Genomic DNA, 18493 nt, shown 5'->3' on the forward strand with positions numbered 1-18493 from the left:
CATAGGATGATACCAGGGGCCCTAGGGTATCATCATCACCATCAAATCACCATCAAAGGTACTGCAAACCTAGGAGCTGGGCAACAACAGTTTAAGGGATAAGAGAAAAGACAAGTGTCTCATGTATAAACTCCATCACATATGGTAAAGTTAGATGTAACATAAGAATTGCAAACCAAAGAAGAAAAATCAGGGTGTAGATATGATAAATACAAATAAAAATAAAAATGTACTCAGGTGGCCTCTACAAGTGAGGAGGAAGCAGCTATCAGCACCAACATCATGTTTTTACTAGCAAAGAAGAGGAAAAATCCCCTAACATGAAAATCATACTCCTCCCAACAAGCATCTTAGGTTGACAACTTTCTTTCACACCTCTTACCCCAGGCAAAATCCATCAACATTAGTAGACGGGGAGGTAAACCTAGCAAATCAAGTAGTGAAGAGGTAAATGTAGCACCAAAGAACAAGCACTAGATACCAGGAAGTTTTTATTATGATTATTATTAGTAGTATAACTTCTAACTTTGGTGCTGTTGATGAGATATATATTTTTACCTGTAAATTTTTAACTTTATTTAGACTAATAACATTAACTGTTTTCTGTATTTAGATTATATAGTCAAATCTTTGTATGAGATTAACAATAAAATCTTGATCTCAGGTGTAAGGTGTTGTCTTCTCTTTGCCCATAACAATATTTTAAGCACCATGTATGTGGCATGCACAAATACTCTCGGATAGCAGTGGTATGACTGGTTATGTCACCCCTACCCATGTATTTTAGATGATGTCTAGCAATGTATACCTTCCAACTGAATCAAATTACAAGAAATTCATTGCATTTGATATCACACCTCTTCATAACTTTCAATGAATTTCTTATTTCAGGAACCACAGTTCTGATTCTGTGTAATTCAAGTTCCTAAGTTTCTTCAACATCTGTTGTGGATGTGGATTCTTCCAGGTGATAAAAGGGAAAAGAAAGGATTTATTGCAAAGAACATTTATAGCTTGTGCTTACTTTGCAAGACTTCTTAATGGACAACATAACATACTGAAGGAACGCTCCAAATCTCATGGACTTCAGTGCATTGCTATTACATTGTTTTCAGTTGGGGTACTATTATTACAATAGTGTACATTTGGCCTTGATAATCCATAACTATTTTTTGAGTGATACACTTTAATTTGAAACTGGCATCCAAAACCTCACAATCTTTTGTATCAGGAAATATATACAAAGGACAGCTTTGCTTTCTGCAGAATTACAAATCCAGCTCAAAGGACTATGTGAGATCATTTTGTTCATGATTTTTGTCAACTTGCACTGACATTGTGTCCCTCTGTTACATAAGGGGTATAAAGCATTAGGCATCAGCCTTAAAAACTGCTTGGAGTTCTTCTATATTGGCAAGGGTTTTATTTTTTATCTCTGATTAAGTAATAATTATTGGCCCTACAATTTCAAGAAATAGGTTAGATCTTGACTACTTAAACCTTTTCTGAAATACAGAAATCACGAGTCTGTAAGGACCATTTTACGATGTCTCAGCTGTGACCTGGACTTCTTCAGTGACAAGAAATAGCAACATGTATTCTTGATTTCCTTTGCCTAGGTTTCCATCAGCCTTTTTTCTTTTCTCTTTAACTACATCTTCTGATTTCCTCCATCTAATCCCAGGAAACATCCAGAGAGATGAAGAAACGAAAAGTGGCCCCTGTTATCATCAGAGAGGAAAAAAATAATCTCATTTCTTCCCTTGAGAACTGTCAATAGACACAGTCTTAGAGAAGGAAACAAATCACCCTGTGGTGTACTTACTTTTGCACTGCTTTATCTTTGAAGATGAAACACTTCCTAGGGCCCTGATTCAGCAAAATCATCAGTCACTAAGAATATCTAAAGAACCACTTAAGCAAATGAAACTGTTGTGCTGTAGAGCTGCAGTACTGGGGCCAAAATGGCCAAAGAGGCCACTCAAGAAATACTCAAAGAATATTCTTCTCCCTGGGGATTACAAGGGGTTTTTCTGTGTTGGCCTTAGGAGCAAATGATCGATGTCAAAAGGTTATGATCCTTCTCAACTCTGAGTCAGCCACTCATTCTAATAAATTGAATTAAAGACTTTGCAGTCCATTTTTTAGTCCACTAGGACATGTAAATCTTATTAGTGTCAATGGAGGTTGGAAGACTCTCAGAGAAGATAATATACCATCCATATAATGTATAATCTATAACGTACATTACATGTCCTGAAACCACTTCTAAAACATTGTAGAAAAAGTGCCATAAATACATCCCCTTTCTATAACATTTTAAAAGCATAGGAATGGCATATAAATCATAGGATAGTGAGATTGATTATGAGCACTGTGAAAGCTTCTTAGCCTTGGTACAGTCCATTAAAAACAAATCATAAATTCTGAAGAAGCACATAGGATGATCATCTGAGACCAAAGACCCAAGGGTGCTTACATACTGGACATGCAATGAGCAAAACCTCTACCTAGGTTTTCTCAGGGGTGCAAATTCTTTCATACAGGAGCAAAAATCTATAAAATGAGATTATCTAGCCAGGAGAAGCATTCTTAGGGGATTTTACTCAAAAGATACAAAACAACAATTTGCTACCTAGCAAAACTGTTCAGTGGCTGGTTTCATGGTAGCAGGATGTGTTGTTGAAAAGGAAAGAGGGGAACTGATATCCTACTTGGGTTGCACATGGAAAGAACATAGTAGAGCTGAGAATACTTTTACAGTTTGCATGTGTTGTAGCTGTGCTAAAGAGCTGCAGCCTAAGGGGAAACCATGTTCGTTCCTATTATAAGAAGAGACTTGTAAAGAGAAATCCTTAATGCTAGAGCTCACTACGAATTTAAAGTTAGTGAATTGTTCCGTTTGACATCAGTAACGTGACATGCTATGGGGGAATTTTTTCCTCATGCTTAGTCTGATCTGATAATTTTCTTCTCCCTTATTGTGCTATTATTGGAAAGCCAATACAAACTGCATTTAGTTCTGCTTAAAACTGATATTCACTATTGTATTAGTAATAGAACAGTAATTAGGAGTTAGTGTGTATGCTGGCTCTTTGAGAGCTTCCATTGAATTTTTAGTATATGTGTGTGTCAATGCCTATGTTTATTTACATGGAATCAGTAATGATCCCATTAAATAATGTGCTTAGTTGTTTAATGTACTGGGCTTCAACTCAGTGTTCAGAATAGGGAACAGTAAGAAAGAAAGGAAAAAAATTGAGTTTCTTCCATTGGAGGAAAAAAGAAAAAAAAATAGTTAAATAAAGAGTATAAGTATTCTCTGAGTTGGTTTGCATCAGTAGGAGACATTCAGAAATGTTTTACCGACTGTGACTTTGTACCAGCAGAGAGCAGTAGTACCCCCATCAATCAAGGGTTATACCCTGCAAAATCTCAGTTTTTGTTCAGTTTTGGTACATGATGGGGCCTGCAGGGCACCCTGACTCACAAGTGGCATCCAGAAAGCGCTTCAAGATCAGGTCTGCGTGCTTCATCCTAGCCCTCACATCTCAGGATCTGCACAGGCAATAGTGCTCGATATTTTGCTGTCTTCAGTTATGTTTTTCTCTAGGTTGCCAGGAACACTGAGGAATTCAGCTCACAATATTTGCTTTGAATTATCATCCTTGAGTTCACAAGTAGGAAGGAGACGCTGCTTTCCCATTTCAATATTTAATGTAGAGTTGCTTTTAACTTTTGTTTACTGAATTTAGGTTTATTTGATTTTTCTTCCATAAAACAGTGTTTATATACATATACCTTTGTGTTTACATTATAGCAAGATTTACACCTTTTAAAAAGACTGTTTATGCAAACAGAAACCTCCTGGTTCCACCAGGCCTCAGCAAATGCCTGTTTACATTATCTCTGTGATCTGTAACAACAGAGCACCCAACTGAGCCCCCACAGATTTACAAGTGCAATGAATCCTTGAGCTTAAGATATCAAACATCCACTTGCTAACTGTGACATTAATCTCACCCTGTCTGCTGCTGAGATGTTAATGCTGTGCTAGAGCCACGTTGCCATTTAAAGTCATTTAATCCTGTAGTGCGAGTCATGTGGTTCTGGCTGCTGGTACAGATCCAGCAGATGGATTGTGAAGGAGTAGGAGGCAGAAAGCAAAATGCAAACAGACTCACTGCTTTTAAAGTATGACGTATTCAAAGATTGCCTCCAATTTTAGATTTCTCAGCACCCAAAATTAGGTGGTGGCACCTAAATTTAACACCAAAATTTTGTGTTAAGCACCAAAAATTAGGTGGTTGCTCTCATTGCAGCATAGTCAGGTAGCTCACACTGACATCCAGACCTGGTGCTGGGAAAAGCTTTTGCTCCACCACAGGGCAAACAGATATTTAGATACAGTTCACTCCCCTAAGTAGAGCAGTGAGAGTCCCTAGAAAGTAAGAGGGAAGACTTCAGCAAATCAGTGTGAGATTACAAGAGCCAATATGTTATAGAAGGTGCCCAGTGTAGTCCATAGGAAATGCTGTAGAGAAGGTTTCGCTAGAGAGATTTTAGAGATATTGTCTTTTCTAGACATAAGTGAGAATCCACATACCTTTCCGAAGGAAGTTCTAAGATCCAAAAGCCTGATCTTGCTGCCTATGTCCCGTTATGAAGATGGACTTAAGCACTTCGCTAGAAGTGATCAGCATTTGACAGAACTGGCCCTCAAATGTAATTTACTTTGTAAATGGGCTCTGCAAAAAGAGCAGTGTAAAAGATTTAGGATTTGTGAAAATCATCAAAAGTGCCAAAAATTTGAATGTGCCTCAGTGTTTCCATTTTCTTAGTAGTAACTGAATGCCAAAATCAAATAACATCCACCTAACGATAGAGAACAGCAGTGTGTCACATAATTTACATATACAATCAAAATAAGTCAAAAATCTGCACCCCAAGTAGAGAATATCGAGTAGGTATTATATGGAATGTGTTTCTGAAGTGATGGAACAAGTGGTTGTTTTAGAGATCATAGAAAGAATATTTCCATAACCAACATAATTAAATAAATAAGGGCTTACATATGCTTTTTAGTAAAACGTTGTATATCAAATTCTGACAGAAGTGAGACCAAGACAGAGAAGTCAGGAAAGCTGTGGCCCATTCTAGGAAAGCAGCTGCTTTCATCTGGAATTGACTGAGAGCTGTCATGACAGAAAGTGTTAGCCAAGAAAAAGCTTGCACTTAGCATCTTGTGAAAGGTTCAGCCTGTTCTCTCTGTCTTTCTGCCTCTCTCTGAATAGTTTATTAGGAAGTGGATCTTTCCTGCTCAAGCTGCAGCAGCCACACAGGTCATCTTTATTTTTTTATTTTTTAATTTATTTATTTATTAAGCTTATGCAGCAGTTGATTTTTCTTCTTAACCTCACTGTTTAGCTTCTGTCTCCTCAAGGTTTCAGTGATAATGTCGTACAATACAAAAGAATAGCGTTAATATAATCGGTGCTGTGAAATTAGATTAATAATGACTGTTCAATCTGGCAGACTGAAACAGAGGATTTCTCATGAATAGGAAAGATGCTGTATTGCTAACACTGAGTTTTCCTTTCCCAGGTTAATTAGCTTCACTTTCTTCTTCTGAATAAAGTAATTTCCAGTGAAATATTCTGCCTTTTGATAAAGGGAAAAGAATGCAATGTAATGAGGGAAGATCTTGCCTTCAATTTCTCCTGGACAGGCTTGCCACCTTCAGTGGGACTGGTTTGAATCTCCATTTCTTGTTTTCAAAGCACTAGACAAGCACTGATCAGGTAACCCTTTATGTCACCTGAGGAGGGGTCTAGGTAAGCAAAACCAGCTGCCCACCAACACAAAGAAGCTCAAAAAGAGCATTAGGCTGGTTGGTTTCTTTGTTGGTGGTGGTTGTGGTTTGTTTGTGTTTTTTATTATTATTATTATTTTTTTATTATTATTATTTTTAATTTTTATTTCCACACCTTGTGACAGGCAATTCAAATGCTTTTGAACCTTCTGGAAAGGATTATTATTTCTTTTGCCATTTTCCGAATTTCCTAGAGTCAAGATGACCTGGATAATCTTGCTGAAGGTGATTAAACCTTGGCATTGATTGCGCAGAAAGTCTCTGGAAACTATGCTGCTAACTTTGACCTCTCTGAAGACTATCTGAATAGAAGGGAGGTGAAGATATTTGGCCAGCTCTGTCAGGAAGAAAAATGGCTAAAGCAAACTTGGCCCAAGAGAAGAGCACAGCCACCTGACATAAGTCAGAATGAAGTGGTGTGCCAAAATGTGCATGTGTGCATACACGCAAGCATCTTTATTTGAAAATATGAAAGGTTTATGGGTTGCTTTTGATATTTTCCATTTGACAGAGGCCTCCTGGAGTTAAATAGTCCCAACCCCTCCATCTGTATGCAATAGATATTTTCTCCTAAACAGTTCTGAACTGCAACATACCATCTTCTGCAGCTACAGAAATTAGAGAACAGTTAGGGAGCTAACTCAGCAACATGAAAAACCTGAAACTCATAATGATTTGAAGGTTTTCGTAACTTTAGCTAAGTGTTTCTTGTGCTTCTAGTAACCTATAATAGAGAGTCAAATGCCATGCCCCCAAATTGTGGGGCAGGCAGTAGAAGAGTCAAAGCCATCATTTGCTTCAGAACTTTCTATTTAAGGCTCTGGTCTTCAGCATTTTTGAAGAACAGCTCCCTAAAGACTAGGATTTCATATGAACTTGGGTTATTATGAGATGCATTGTTTATGAGTTTGTCTAGCTGCCATTACAAACATGGGCTTGGATTTGTCTGCATCAGATATTTGTATAGAGAGTGCTAAAAATGGGGGGTTGTTTTGCACAGAGTACTGCAGCCCAGCAGCCTGTGGGAGATAAGATCTAATGGCTGGGAGGGTGTAGAAAGGATAGGTACTATCTTTAGTCTGGGAAACCAGTAGCCATTTGAGACATCAAGATGACACAGTTCTCCCTCCTTCTTCATTTCCAGTTCCCTGTTATTATCTTTCTTACATTGAATGTCCACAAAAACATTCATCACAACATAGACTTGGTGACATCATCTGGTAAATTCCTTTCAGCTACAGAGAAAAGGCGCACCACACAGAAGCATGGGGACAATTGTAGAGATGGTGATGAAAAAATAGCTCCCTTAAAGAGAAAGGACAAAGAGAATGGACTCCATCAGGGAACACATGCTGTGGCTGGGAAAGAAGCCTATGTGAATCATGGAGGCCATCTGAGAAGGGCATCATCCTCAGGAGACTGGGTTGCAAAGCCTTATGTCATCTGCTCCGTACAGGTGGCCATAGGAGATGTCTTCCCTCGTTCTCCCCAAGGGTGAGGATGGCTCCTTCAGCTGGCCATTTGCTGCTAACTTTAAATAACTCATTTAGTTATATTTGTTCTGATCAGGTTTATATAAAACAGGAGCTGCCAAATGTCTTCATCAAGGCTCCCATCATTTCTAGTTTGATAAGCTGAGCCATGCTGGGAAATCCTTAGAAAAATGTCCTTGATGTAGAGTAACGTGCAGATAAAAGAAGGTAAAGCAGTGTCTGCTGCTCACTCTCTCACCATTTCAGGGAAGCACAGTACATTTACCATTACTACTTTAAAGAATAGGAGACTGTCTAAAAGTTCACTGAGCTGACTTTGCTTTAGTGATTTTAAACCACAGCACTGAAGCCAATGCCTCTCACTGATATAGGATTTTAGTTTGGACTTCAGGAACTAGATGAGAGTGATTTCTTGGGTAATCTCATAACCTCTGCGCAGCCATTTGAGATGATCCTGTGTCACAGAGCACCGGTAGTTCCTGCCCTTGTGTTGCAGTGCCCACCACCAAGTCCAACCAGAATTCATAATTCATGAGTGGTTTTATAGGAAGTTCAGCACCTTTCATACTCCTTGCCAGCTGACTCCAAAAAGAATTGGTATTATGTGTGTGAATACAGGTGAACAAGAATTGCAGCCGAACATCAATAGCATCAGTCTGTAGCTCTGTGGAGCTGAAAACCATATTATTGCAGCAAAAGACTGGTTTATCCTGCATGCTAGTGGTGACTGACACCTCTCAAAAATCATTTTCTTTGAACATACTCAGAATTCTATTAAAAACAGTCTCAGATATGAGGAAGCAGTGAAAGACTAGGTTAGTACACAGTATAGTACATTGGAAACCCTGGTACAAATCCCAGCAGTTCTTGAGGTACCACATATACCATTAAGGGTATGGAAGCTGGCTGTAAATGATAGACAGACAGTCTGAGATGGAAGTGCTTTTGACTGATACCAGTAATCAGTGCTATTCCTGTTGCTGATTATACCCAGAACTGCCATTACCAAAGGCAGTGTCTATCAAAAATGTTTTCAAATTCCTGATTTAGACTATTGCAGCTGGAGACATTTTAAGCAACCAATGCATTTCTTTCTGCAGATGAGCTGCGAGAACAGAAGTTACATTTCAAAAGAATGTCAGGCTTACAATAGTTGACTTGATTCTGGTAGGAATCAGTGTTCCAGATTTTTCCTTGAAGATGTCTCAAAAGCAGACAAACAACAAAGATGTAGTTATTCTCAATGTTTACTTTTAGCAAAATTGAAATACTTTCACATTCACTTTTTAAGATATTATGTTTAAGTGTTGAGAAAAAAAAAAAAAAAAAAAAAAAGACAGGAACTAGAGTCAAAATGTCTTGCTCTGAAACTGTCCAAATAAAATGTCTAAACGTAACTGGAATGTTTTTCTTTGGAAAAACTCTGGAGAGGTCAATCTGATTTTAAAATGTATTTTAGATCCAGTTGAAAGCATATTCAAATGCAAAATCAGTCTATTAAAATTGTTCTCAGTGGTTCTACTTGGGATACAAAAGTTCATCTAATTGGCATCCACCAGGATGCTTATTTGTTCATTCAAGATGAGAGACCAATTTACAAAGCAAAATTACATCCTCTGAGTAGAACAGAAACCCTGACATGAGACTCTGCTTTTCAATAAGTGTTTTCAATGCAAGTAAGGTTTCAAAGGACTGTTCTGAAAGGAACAAGAAAAGGAAAAAGAAAAAAAAAAAAAAGAAAAGCGAACAAGCTTCTTTTTTCATTCTAGAAGTATACTGTATGACAGTTTGAATTACTAATTTGAAGAATGAAGGTAAAATAAATATTCTTAAAATTCTAAGGACCTTTACATATTACCTCTCTGTCTCTCCCCCTATTCAGTGAAAATGCAAACAAAGCATTGTCAGTAGGTTCATTCATTTTGCAACATGAATGGAGGTGAGAGGACTCTAGTCTGCTTCCCTGGTCAGCAGTGGAACAGGAGCTGACTGATTTGAAACTTTAATTAAAGTCCTGTCAAGACAGCATAACTTACAATGAGAACACCTTTTCATGAGATTTAAATCATGTAAACCATGACTAAAGCATCTATCACAAAGTGACTTGCGATTATTTTATGACTTATAGAAGGTCTCTGTCTCTCTACAGAGACTGTGTATGACAAAACCACGTAGAAGACAGACCAGTAGTGCAAATAGTATCTTACATTTAAGTACCCTTGTAATGTAAATGAAGCAGATGATGGATGATCTTCTGGGAGGAGCTACCCAGTTTATCAAAAGTACTTCTTGAGTTGCTGTATCATACTTAAACTTGTCACTGTACTTAAAGAAATATTCATTATACAAACACCCTATTAATACCACAGTCATCACCTTGTCACAAAGAGACCCAATACAATACACAAACAGAACAGAAAACAGGCTGGAGAATAAGGTGATGTGTCTATAATAAATCTCCATGCTCTCCTTCTTGGCTTACTGACATTTTTAGGAGACTCCATCCTAGCTAAGATAAAGTCCATATTTTGCTGATGGAGGAAAAAACGAGGTAGTATTTCCTCTTGCTTGGAAGACATTCAGATGCTATGGTGACAGGTATAATAGAAATGCCTACATAGATTAAAGCAAGAGAAAGAGAAAGACTGCAGAGCCAGAGCTCTGCAGATAATCATAACATAATAAGAATATTAGGTCACTGCAAATTTTTCTTTCTGTTACTTTGGCAGGGTTGCTGGACTCTTTCTCAGGGCACAAGTTTTTAGGATGTGATACTGTTTTTCCTCTGCTCAGCCACAAGAACATAACCATATGATATGAATCACTGACAAGGAGCCTTGGGAAGGTGGATGGATAACCATCCCTCATACCTTGAGGATGTTGTTTGTATAATGCATTGGAAGAGTATTCTGGGCATGGTGACAAATATACAGCTACAAAGTCTGAGTTGATTACTGATGTCATTTTACAGCCAGACTGCAGAAAGAAAAATGTGAAATCAATCTTGCATCAGAATATTTCAAGCTATTTGTAATTTTATTTTTATACACTTTAATAGGGATTTTGCTGTTGCTGTATTTTCCTTAAGTGGAAGATATTGCGTGCACAGCCTGCTGCCTTTTCTCACCCTGACTGGCCCCAGCATTGTGCTGTGGGCATAGACCAGACCCCAGCCAGCTGTCCCACTGGTTCCTAATTTTCCAGTGCTCTTCGTAGGTTGTGGGTTGCTCCAGCCCCAGGCATCAGTAAACTGCCTGTACACCATGGTGTAAATCCCAGATGATTCCAGTGCATTTAGGAGATATGTTTTGGATCAACACTGAATTTCCTGATGTCAGGGTGTTCTCCATGGCCTCTGGCATAAAAAATAGCAAAGCAAGTAGATTTTGGAAGAAAATTCAGGCAGGTGGCAAGCTTCATATATTCAGGAATTTTCTAATTGATTTTAATGGGATGTCCCACACATACAAAGTTGAATGAATAGGCATTTGCAGGAATAATGTCTTATGTGTTTGCACCATAGTAACACAGAGGTTAAACTGCATAACTTTGCATTTTCAAGATAGAAAGCAGCTGATGCTACATGCTATCATTTCAAATCAATAAAAGCAGGGCATATGATAAAAATAACTGTGCAAATTAAAAAAATATTTTATATCAAGTTCTTTTAAACCTTTTAAAAACATTTTTATAAATTAAATTTAAAAAATATACTGCTTCCTAGCAACCAAATTCCTTCCAAGCTTCTGCAAATCTCAAGGTCTGACCTCTGTCTTTCCATTTCAGCTATCACAGTTTCAGTCATCTGAAGTCCCAAAGGCCTGTATGTTTTTGTAGGCATCAAGGGCTTTCTGTAAATGATTCCCTACTTTTCTCAATAAATTTGAAAGCTTTTTGTGGGTGAAGGAATTTTTAGTTTGTTTTGTTTAAATCTATTTGAAACTTGAGAATGAAAAATAACAAAGGAAACAAAATAAAACAACAACAATAAATACTCTAGCCTTACTTTAGTTCAGTACACTTAAAAAATAAACCCTCTGTTAGGTGATTGTTGTTATCCTTAGCACACAAAAGTGCTGTAATTCTGTCAGAATTCTTGGAAACTATTTTTTTCCAAAATAACTTGTGTGTAAAGAAAGGGATATTGGCTACCTAAGGAACATGATGAATAAAAGAAAGTATATCATAATGGATTTTTTTTTTTTCCACATTCGTCTTTTCTGTGACCTCCGAAGTATAAGTGAAAACACAGTCATCCAGAAAAGTACAGGTCACCTCTGGCAAAGCAAAAACTTCTGCTCCACCTGTCTTATCAGAAGAAGTGAAAAACATTCAGTACTCAGGAACACCCTCAAAGCTAGCAAGGAATTACTTGAAAATAAAAGGTGGAATGCTGAAATGATGCAAAAGATGTGAAGACATACAGAGTGTTTCAGAGATCTAAAGTCACACAGCAAACATCCCTGTGCTTTGGTGGAGCAGGTGAAAGGTAGAAGTGGGTAATCTGTATTCTGGACTGTGAAAATATACTTAATTCCTCAGCTGATAAAATTCTCCTTTGCATGGCTAATTAAGCAAATGAACTCATCAGCAAATGAACACAGCTTCCAGAGCTCAAATTTGCTATTGCTGATCTCCTTCGTTAAGGGAGAACTCCATCTCCAGATATGAAAATTTGGAAGAAAGCCTCTGTAGAAGTGTTTTGAGCTTATCTCAAGATTAAATTCACAATATTGGAGAGAGGTTTCTTGTTTAGATAGGGCCTGGCCTGATGCAGAATAGACATTCTATTTCCAATTTGAAGCCCGGTAGAGTTAATGGAAAGAGTCCAGTTAAGTTCAACACTCTATAAACCAGGTACCCCACAGGAATCAGTAGCTCCACTTTCTTTTCTATAGGCCAAAAATCAATGAATGAGGCTTTGGCCTCAGGTTCTAAAAAATTCCATCCCTGAGGTTCTTACACTAGTGAACTAGTTTCACTAGTGCTAGTGAAACCTCAACTGATTAAAGTTGATGCTGTTCAGGTCATGCTATTCCCCTTCTTACTGATAGGAGACACGATGTTCCTGGCAGTGGAGTTGAACTAACAGCAAGTCAAAACACAGTAGGAGCAAAGCCTAATGCAAGATAATACCTACCATGTTTGTCCAGATGGCTATGACCATCACATTTTCATGACCTTTTACATAATTATGTGCACATTAAACTTTTTCATATGTATAAATATGTATACATTAATCACTGATTACTTTGTCTGAGAAGACGGAAAATATATTTTCATACACATTCATTTGCTTTCTGTAGTTTTATAAGGTAAACCATAGTGTTATAGAGTTTGCTTTCTTTCATAGTATATTTCCCAGAATCCAGTGCTCTTATCTCTTTTGACTTGATTGTAAAGTACATTATAATGGAATTTTTTCATATTCATATTTTCTATGACATCCAAAATACTGTAGCAAAAATCTAAAATCTAAGAAAGACTACATATATATACAGATAAGCTGGATTTACAGCTGGATATACAGCTAAATTCCAAAGTGGTTTCTGCTGGCAATTACTCTTGGTACGCACCACTGCAGAAAAGCTTTCTCTCTTTTGTAGACAGTTTTATTTGGAAACTCCTGTTTAAACTCTTCACAGAGTAATTAGTAGATGCTGATTGAAAACAATGCATAATCTTGCATAATAAAATGATAACACATGACCTCAATTTAAATTTTAATTGGATTTCCAAAGGTGAATTCGCTTTGCTATCTGATACATTTGGATATCAGAGTATAAGGGCTTGCATGCTTTAATTCACATTGATGGAACTGAGCTTTTTAGTTAGTGCTTTTTTCCCCTTTGTAGATGAAAAGAAAGGAAAAATGAAGCACACACTTCACTCAGGTATCTGCAATGACATGAATGGTGCCACAGGGGACAGAGACCATAGTTCTAGTGACATTCACTTAGAATCCTAATCTATATTATATTCTTTGATTGAAAAAAGGCTTTCATGAATCTGACTTACTGTTATCTTCCTTCCAGATGTGTTTTTACACAATGTATTTAACATTTTCTCCTAATCATTGAAGAGTTACTTTGATTAAATAGTTCCTGGTATGTCATTTTAACTCTTTGACATATCAATTGCAGGACCTGTGTGAGAATTCTTATCAAAGGTTCATGAATACGTAGTCTTCAGTCTCTTCCAGAATTTCAAGCTGTGGTATATGAGCTATTAGGAATAAGGTAAACCAAAGCAGTAAAAGGCCATCTGAAGTGCCTAAGTTCCTCTCTCAGGGCAGGAGATGCTTTATCATTCTTTATCTGTTTCACCTTGGGAATAAGATGCCATAAGATTCTGATTATTTCATTTTGCTCCAGGCAAAATGCAAAGTGGCCAACTAGAGATGAGAATGATTCTCACTGTCTTTTATTTCTATTGGCAAAATAAAAGTTTGAACTGTATCTTAATTCCCTTATCCTTACAAACTTATTGGGACTTTTTGTTCTTAGCAGATTAAAATCAAAAACATCAACAAATACTAGAGAGGGGAAAGGTCACAGTCTAAATATTTGCATCGCCTAAACAAAATCATCTGGAGCAAAGCAAGATGAGATCAGCAGATATCTTGTAACATTTCCATTTCAGCACAATTTCTCACTGGAAAAGGTAAATCTTTTCAGACACAAGAGGGTCTTTCACTGTTGCAAGAGGTATCAGTGCAGCCACAAGGCAGCCATTCAGAAGGTTCCTTCCAAAGCAAAACAAGTAAATGAAGATGTCAAAGAGCACTATAATATACATCACAGATGGTTCATTTTTGGTGCTAGTGGAAAATAATACTCAATTCATAGACACCTCCACATTCCACTGCATTTCTCAGCAATATTGTGCACTCCATGGACAGAAAGATACTCATTCTCAGTTCCCTCTCAGAGACCTCTTTGAGTGTTGAGATATAAAGAAGCATCCAAATTTTCCTAAAAATGAAAGAAGTTTCACATAATCATCTCCCAGCTCTGGTGTTTATTGGAAGGCAGCTCCAATGGCAATGCATTAGAGACACAGCACTAGACTCAGCACTAGACACAGCATTATTACTAATTCTGTGATTTCCAAAGGAGATCGAAGTACAAAAGGCAGTATTATCCAGAAAAAATGCAGCAGATAAATTAGATATATTTCCTTCTAATTTTTGAAACGTAAAAGTTAAGCACTTATAGAAACAAGCAGTGATTTTATCAACTTTTCATTTACTAAAAAGAAGCAAGCACATCAATGGCTAAGAATGAACGTGAGAAATCAGTCTTCTCCTTGTGTTTTTTGCTCCCACCAAATGAGGAGGATGTAGTAGGATTCCTTTGAAGAAGCTAGAGACCAGGACAGATGGGGCCAGCAAACTTTGATAGAAATCGTCAAGTTCATCAAGGTTAGCTCGTCAGGCTGCTGAAGGAATGTTGTCCACCTATGTACCCTGAAGTCTTTTTCTTTTGGATTAGAAAGGGTTGGGTCACAGTATGTGAATTATTCATACTCATTGTGCTTGAAAGGGAAGCAACTGCTTTTCTGAAGGGGGTTAGTGTTATTGCATGCAGGTACAATCAAGAGAACTGATAGGAAGAAGTGACTAAGGGAAAACAAGGAAGCTGAGCATGAGGAGGTGAATTAGTACATGCAGAGAAAGTGAATGCAGAATCAGTAGCTCTTCCCTTGGAGTAGCTGATTGAAGTAAGTTGTGTTGCTTTTGTTACCTACATTATCAAACCAATTTATCTTGAAAGCTGCACAGAAGTAGATGAAACACTCATTTTAGATATTTTTAAATCCCCTTTGATTTTCACTCAATTCCTTTTATTTCTGCATGAGAACTTGATGGTAGCAGAGAGGCAAAATAGACCTTTAAAAGAACCTTTGTTTATAAGCCTGCTAATCAGCATGACTCATCCACAAATTCATCCTTCTAGCTAATCTGACTTCTTGATGGTTAACATGCTTACATTTCAAGCTAGCATGCCATTTTAATGAGAAGGGGTAGTGCTTCATTACATTTCCTAACAATGGTAATAATAGGCATTTCTCCTCAATCTCCTGTAGGATTACCCTTGATTGCTGCAAGGGCTTCCACTTGCATTCAAGAGAAATGTTCACATCTATAGGTCAACAAAGACTTGTAGATTTTTAATTCAATGAGGACAGGATGTTTCACTTCACAGTTTTCCCATAATCTCCCATCTTTTCCCTTCAGCCCCTAAATTATATGCATTTTTTTTTCTCTGTCATGCTGTATGAAGTTACATACCTTTATGCAGATCTACCGCAGAAGTTGAAGTTTTTGAAGTTGGTTTGAAGTTTTGTTTTGTTTTGTTTTGTGTGTGTATGTGTATAAGAAAACCTTACAGACATTATATATTTTCTGTCAGTAGCTTAAATGTATCTTAAATTCCTTTAGGCATATTTAGAGTTTGGGAAGAATTTCAGGTTCAATCTTACTGAGCAGAATGTATCCAATTAATTCAGATTTCCATCAAGCAGTATGCACCCTCCAAATGAAGCTTTTTTCTCTTTTCATCTCCCTTTATTCAATATATCCAATATTGTTAATGTTTTCAGAAAAGAAGAAAGAAAAAGAAAAATAAAAAAGACATGAAAGCACCTCTTTACAAAACCTGCATAAAGTACATTTTTGATAAAAACACAGAACCTCATATGACCTTGAGCAGAGCACATGCATCCAGAGGCCTCTCAGCCTTCCAAAACTCAGAGCTGAAGGACTCCCTGAATTGACAGAAAGTGTAAAAATAAGTGTCAATGCTAGCCTTCAGTCAGGTACACTGCAGGCCTCCAAAACTGAGGAGATAAACCTAAATACTCTAGTTCACTGGCTGCTGGCACTGAACAGTATGGTTGGTATCTACTTTATAATAGAGGTAAAGGCACATAAAGCTTTCTTTCCTTCTTACCCACAGAATCAGTTTTCTCATTATTTCTATTACAAAATCATTAATGTATCCAAATCAATTAAATATGCTATAAAAAAAGACCAAAAGTGTCCTAACCTAAAGAGCTTACAAGTAAGCCGATATTATATTAATTTAACTTATTAAGCTAATTTTTACCCTCTCCTTCTCTCTCAGTTAATGGAAGGGTCATTGTCAGGCACAAGGAAGAGCAGAGAAAAAATGTGGTTATGTGCACTTTGCTAACCCACAGCTCTAAGTTTTTCAGTAGGGACTCTGGCCAGCAGATGCACTTAAGAGCAATATCTAGGGTGCTGTAACCAGCTCGCAAGCCAATGTTGGGCAAAGAACCAGTAAACCATAACTTACTGCTTACGGTTTTTGCTGATGAAGTAAAAAATCAGGCCATTATATTAGAAGTATGTATTTTTCTGTATAATTTTTAATTGGAAAAGTCACCAATGAAGCATGATTAATTCAATTAAAGAAGCTTTGTATGGCACCCTCTGTGTCGTTTCTCTGTGCTGTTTAACTGTGTTGTTGTTTTTTCCTATGAAATATTCTGTTGGTTGATCTAATACTTTTTTTTTCTGAATTAATTCTAGTAACATGTTTATGTATTTATCTGAAGCACACGCCCTTTCCCAGAATTCAGACAAAAGAAAATATGGTAGGGTTGATTGTAGGTTTTACAGTCTACCCTAAGGCTTGCACACCCAAATTAGCTGCTACATTGGGTACTGAATTTTCATGCTCTTCACACTTCCCACATACATAGAGATGACGGCAAACGGTGGTCAAGTGAAGTCTCCTTCCTTCATGTTGACCTCTTAGGATGGAGCTCTCAGGTGGGAAAGATGACATTTTGGGTTCACTTTGCACTTTGGACAAACAAGATGTTACATGACCTGGTCCTTAAATTAGAGACAGCTTTTAAACAGATATCAGGGATAAAGTAGTCAGCTTAGTTTAAAAAAAAAAAAAAAAATCTAAATATAGATCTCAAGGTCTTAGACTGTGCAGAATCATTCTATTTACATGTAGAATACATCTTCATACTGTTTTGAAAGCTTTTTCATTGTGACACTGGCATCTCTGGAGACTATTTTGGGCTTGCTGGAGATGCTTAATGGTAGTGTTTGTTTTAGATCTCTGGCTTTCCTCCAATTAATTATTGTTTTTTATGATTTGTTTGGAGATCTCTAATAGACATTATATGAATGTGACAGAAGGTCTTCAAACAGAACATAGCAATTATAAATTGCCAAATCCTATTAGAGAGAGCTGTCATCGTTCTTGCTACAAACAGATATGGTCTTTTAAATGCACCTGAGCAAGGCAACAGTCTGGTAATAGTCCACCTAATGTGATCCTAGCCTTAGTCAGAAAGAGTTAAGATTTAAATTAACGTAACAGAAAATGTTATAATTCTTATTAATAGCTGTTTCAGGCATCATTGAATGGATTGTTTATGACAAGCACAACTAAACAGTAGTTGCTGTAGGAACCTACAGGTATCTGGGGAATCAGCTCAATTCCCTTGAGATGCATATTCCGTTTGGATGGATATTTATGCAAGAGTGGGGGTTCTTTGATCACAATTGGAAAGTTTATTTTAGGTTAAAAAAAAAAAAAAAAAAAAAAAAAAGGATATTAAGGATATTAATAGGTCTTTCATATCTCATATCATGTGGATTAATAGGTCTTTCATATCATGTGGTATTCATGAATGGCAAAGAAATATGCTGTGATAGATCTCAACTCTCAACTCCAGGCTGCATGACAATCATTTCTTGCTGTATGCAACTGAGCTTATTAGATGCTCCCCTGCTTATCCCAAATTGCACAGGAAATGGTTTGTGGAAGACAGCTGTTACCTAGAGAGCCCTATTGTGATTCCAATTTGGACACATGCAAGTTTAGTACAAGATAGGTACCTGAACTCCCCACACATTTCCCTTCAACTCAGTAATTATTGTTTTGACCCTTGTTAGCTTCTTGTGACAGACAGAGACTGCTGCAAACAGCGCTTGCACATCAGCACTATGTGTTACAGCACTATGCTCAAAGAGGGCAAGTGGAGGTCCAAGCCCCCTCAAATAGCTTTGTCTCCCAGGCAGCTACACAAAGGACAACAGGATACAGGCACTTTTTTTTTTTTTTTTTTTTTTTTTTTT

This window comes from Oxyura jamaicensis, chromosome 1, assembly GCF_011077185.1.
Source record: "Oxyura jamaicensis isolate SHBP4307 breed ruddy duck chromosome 1, BPBGC_Ojam_1.0, whole genome shotgun sequence".
Classification (NCBI taxonomy): Eukaryota; Metazoa; Chordata; class Aves; order Anseriformes; family Anatidae; genus Oxyura; species Oxyura jamaicensis.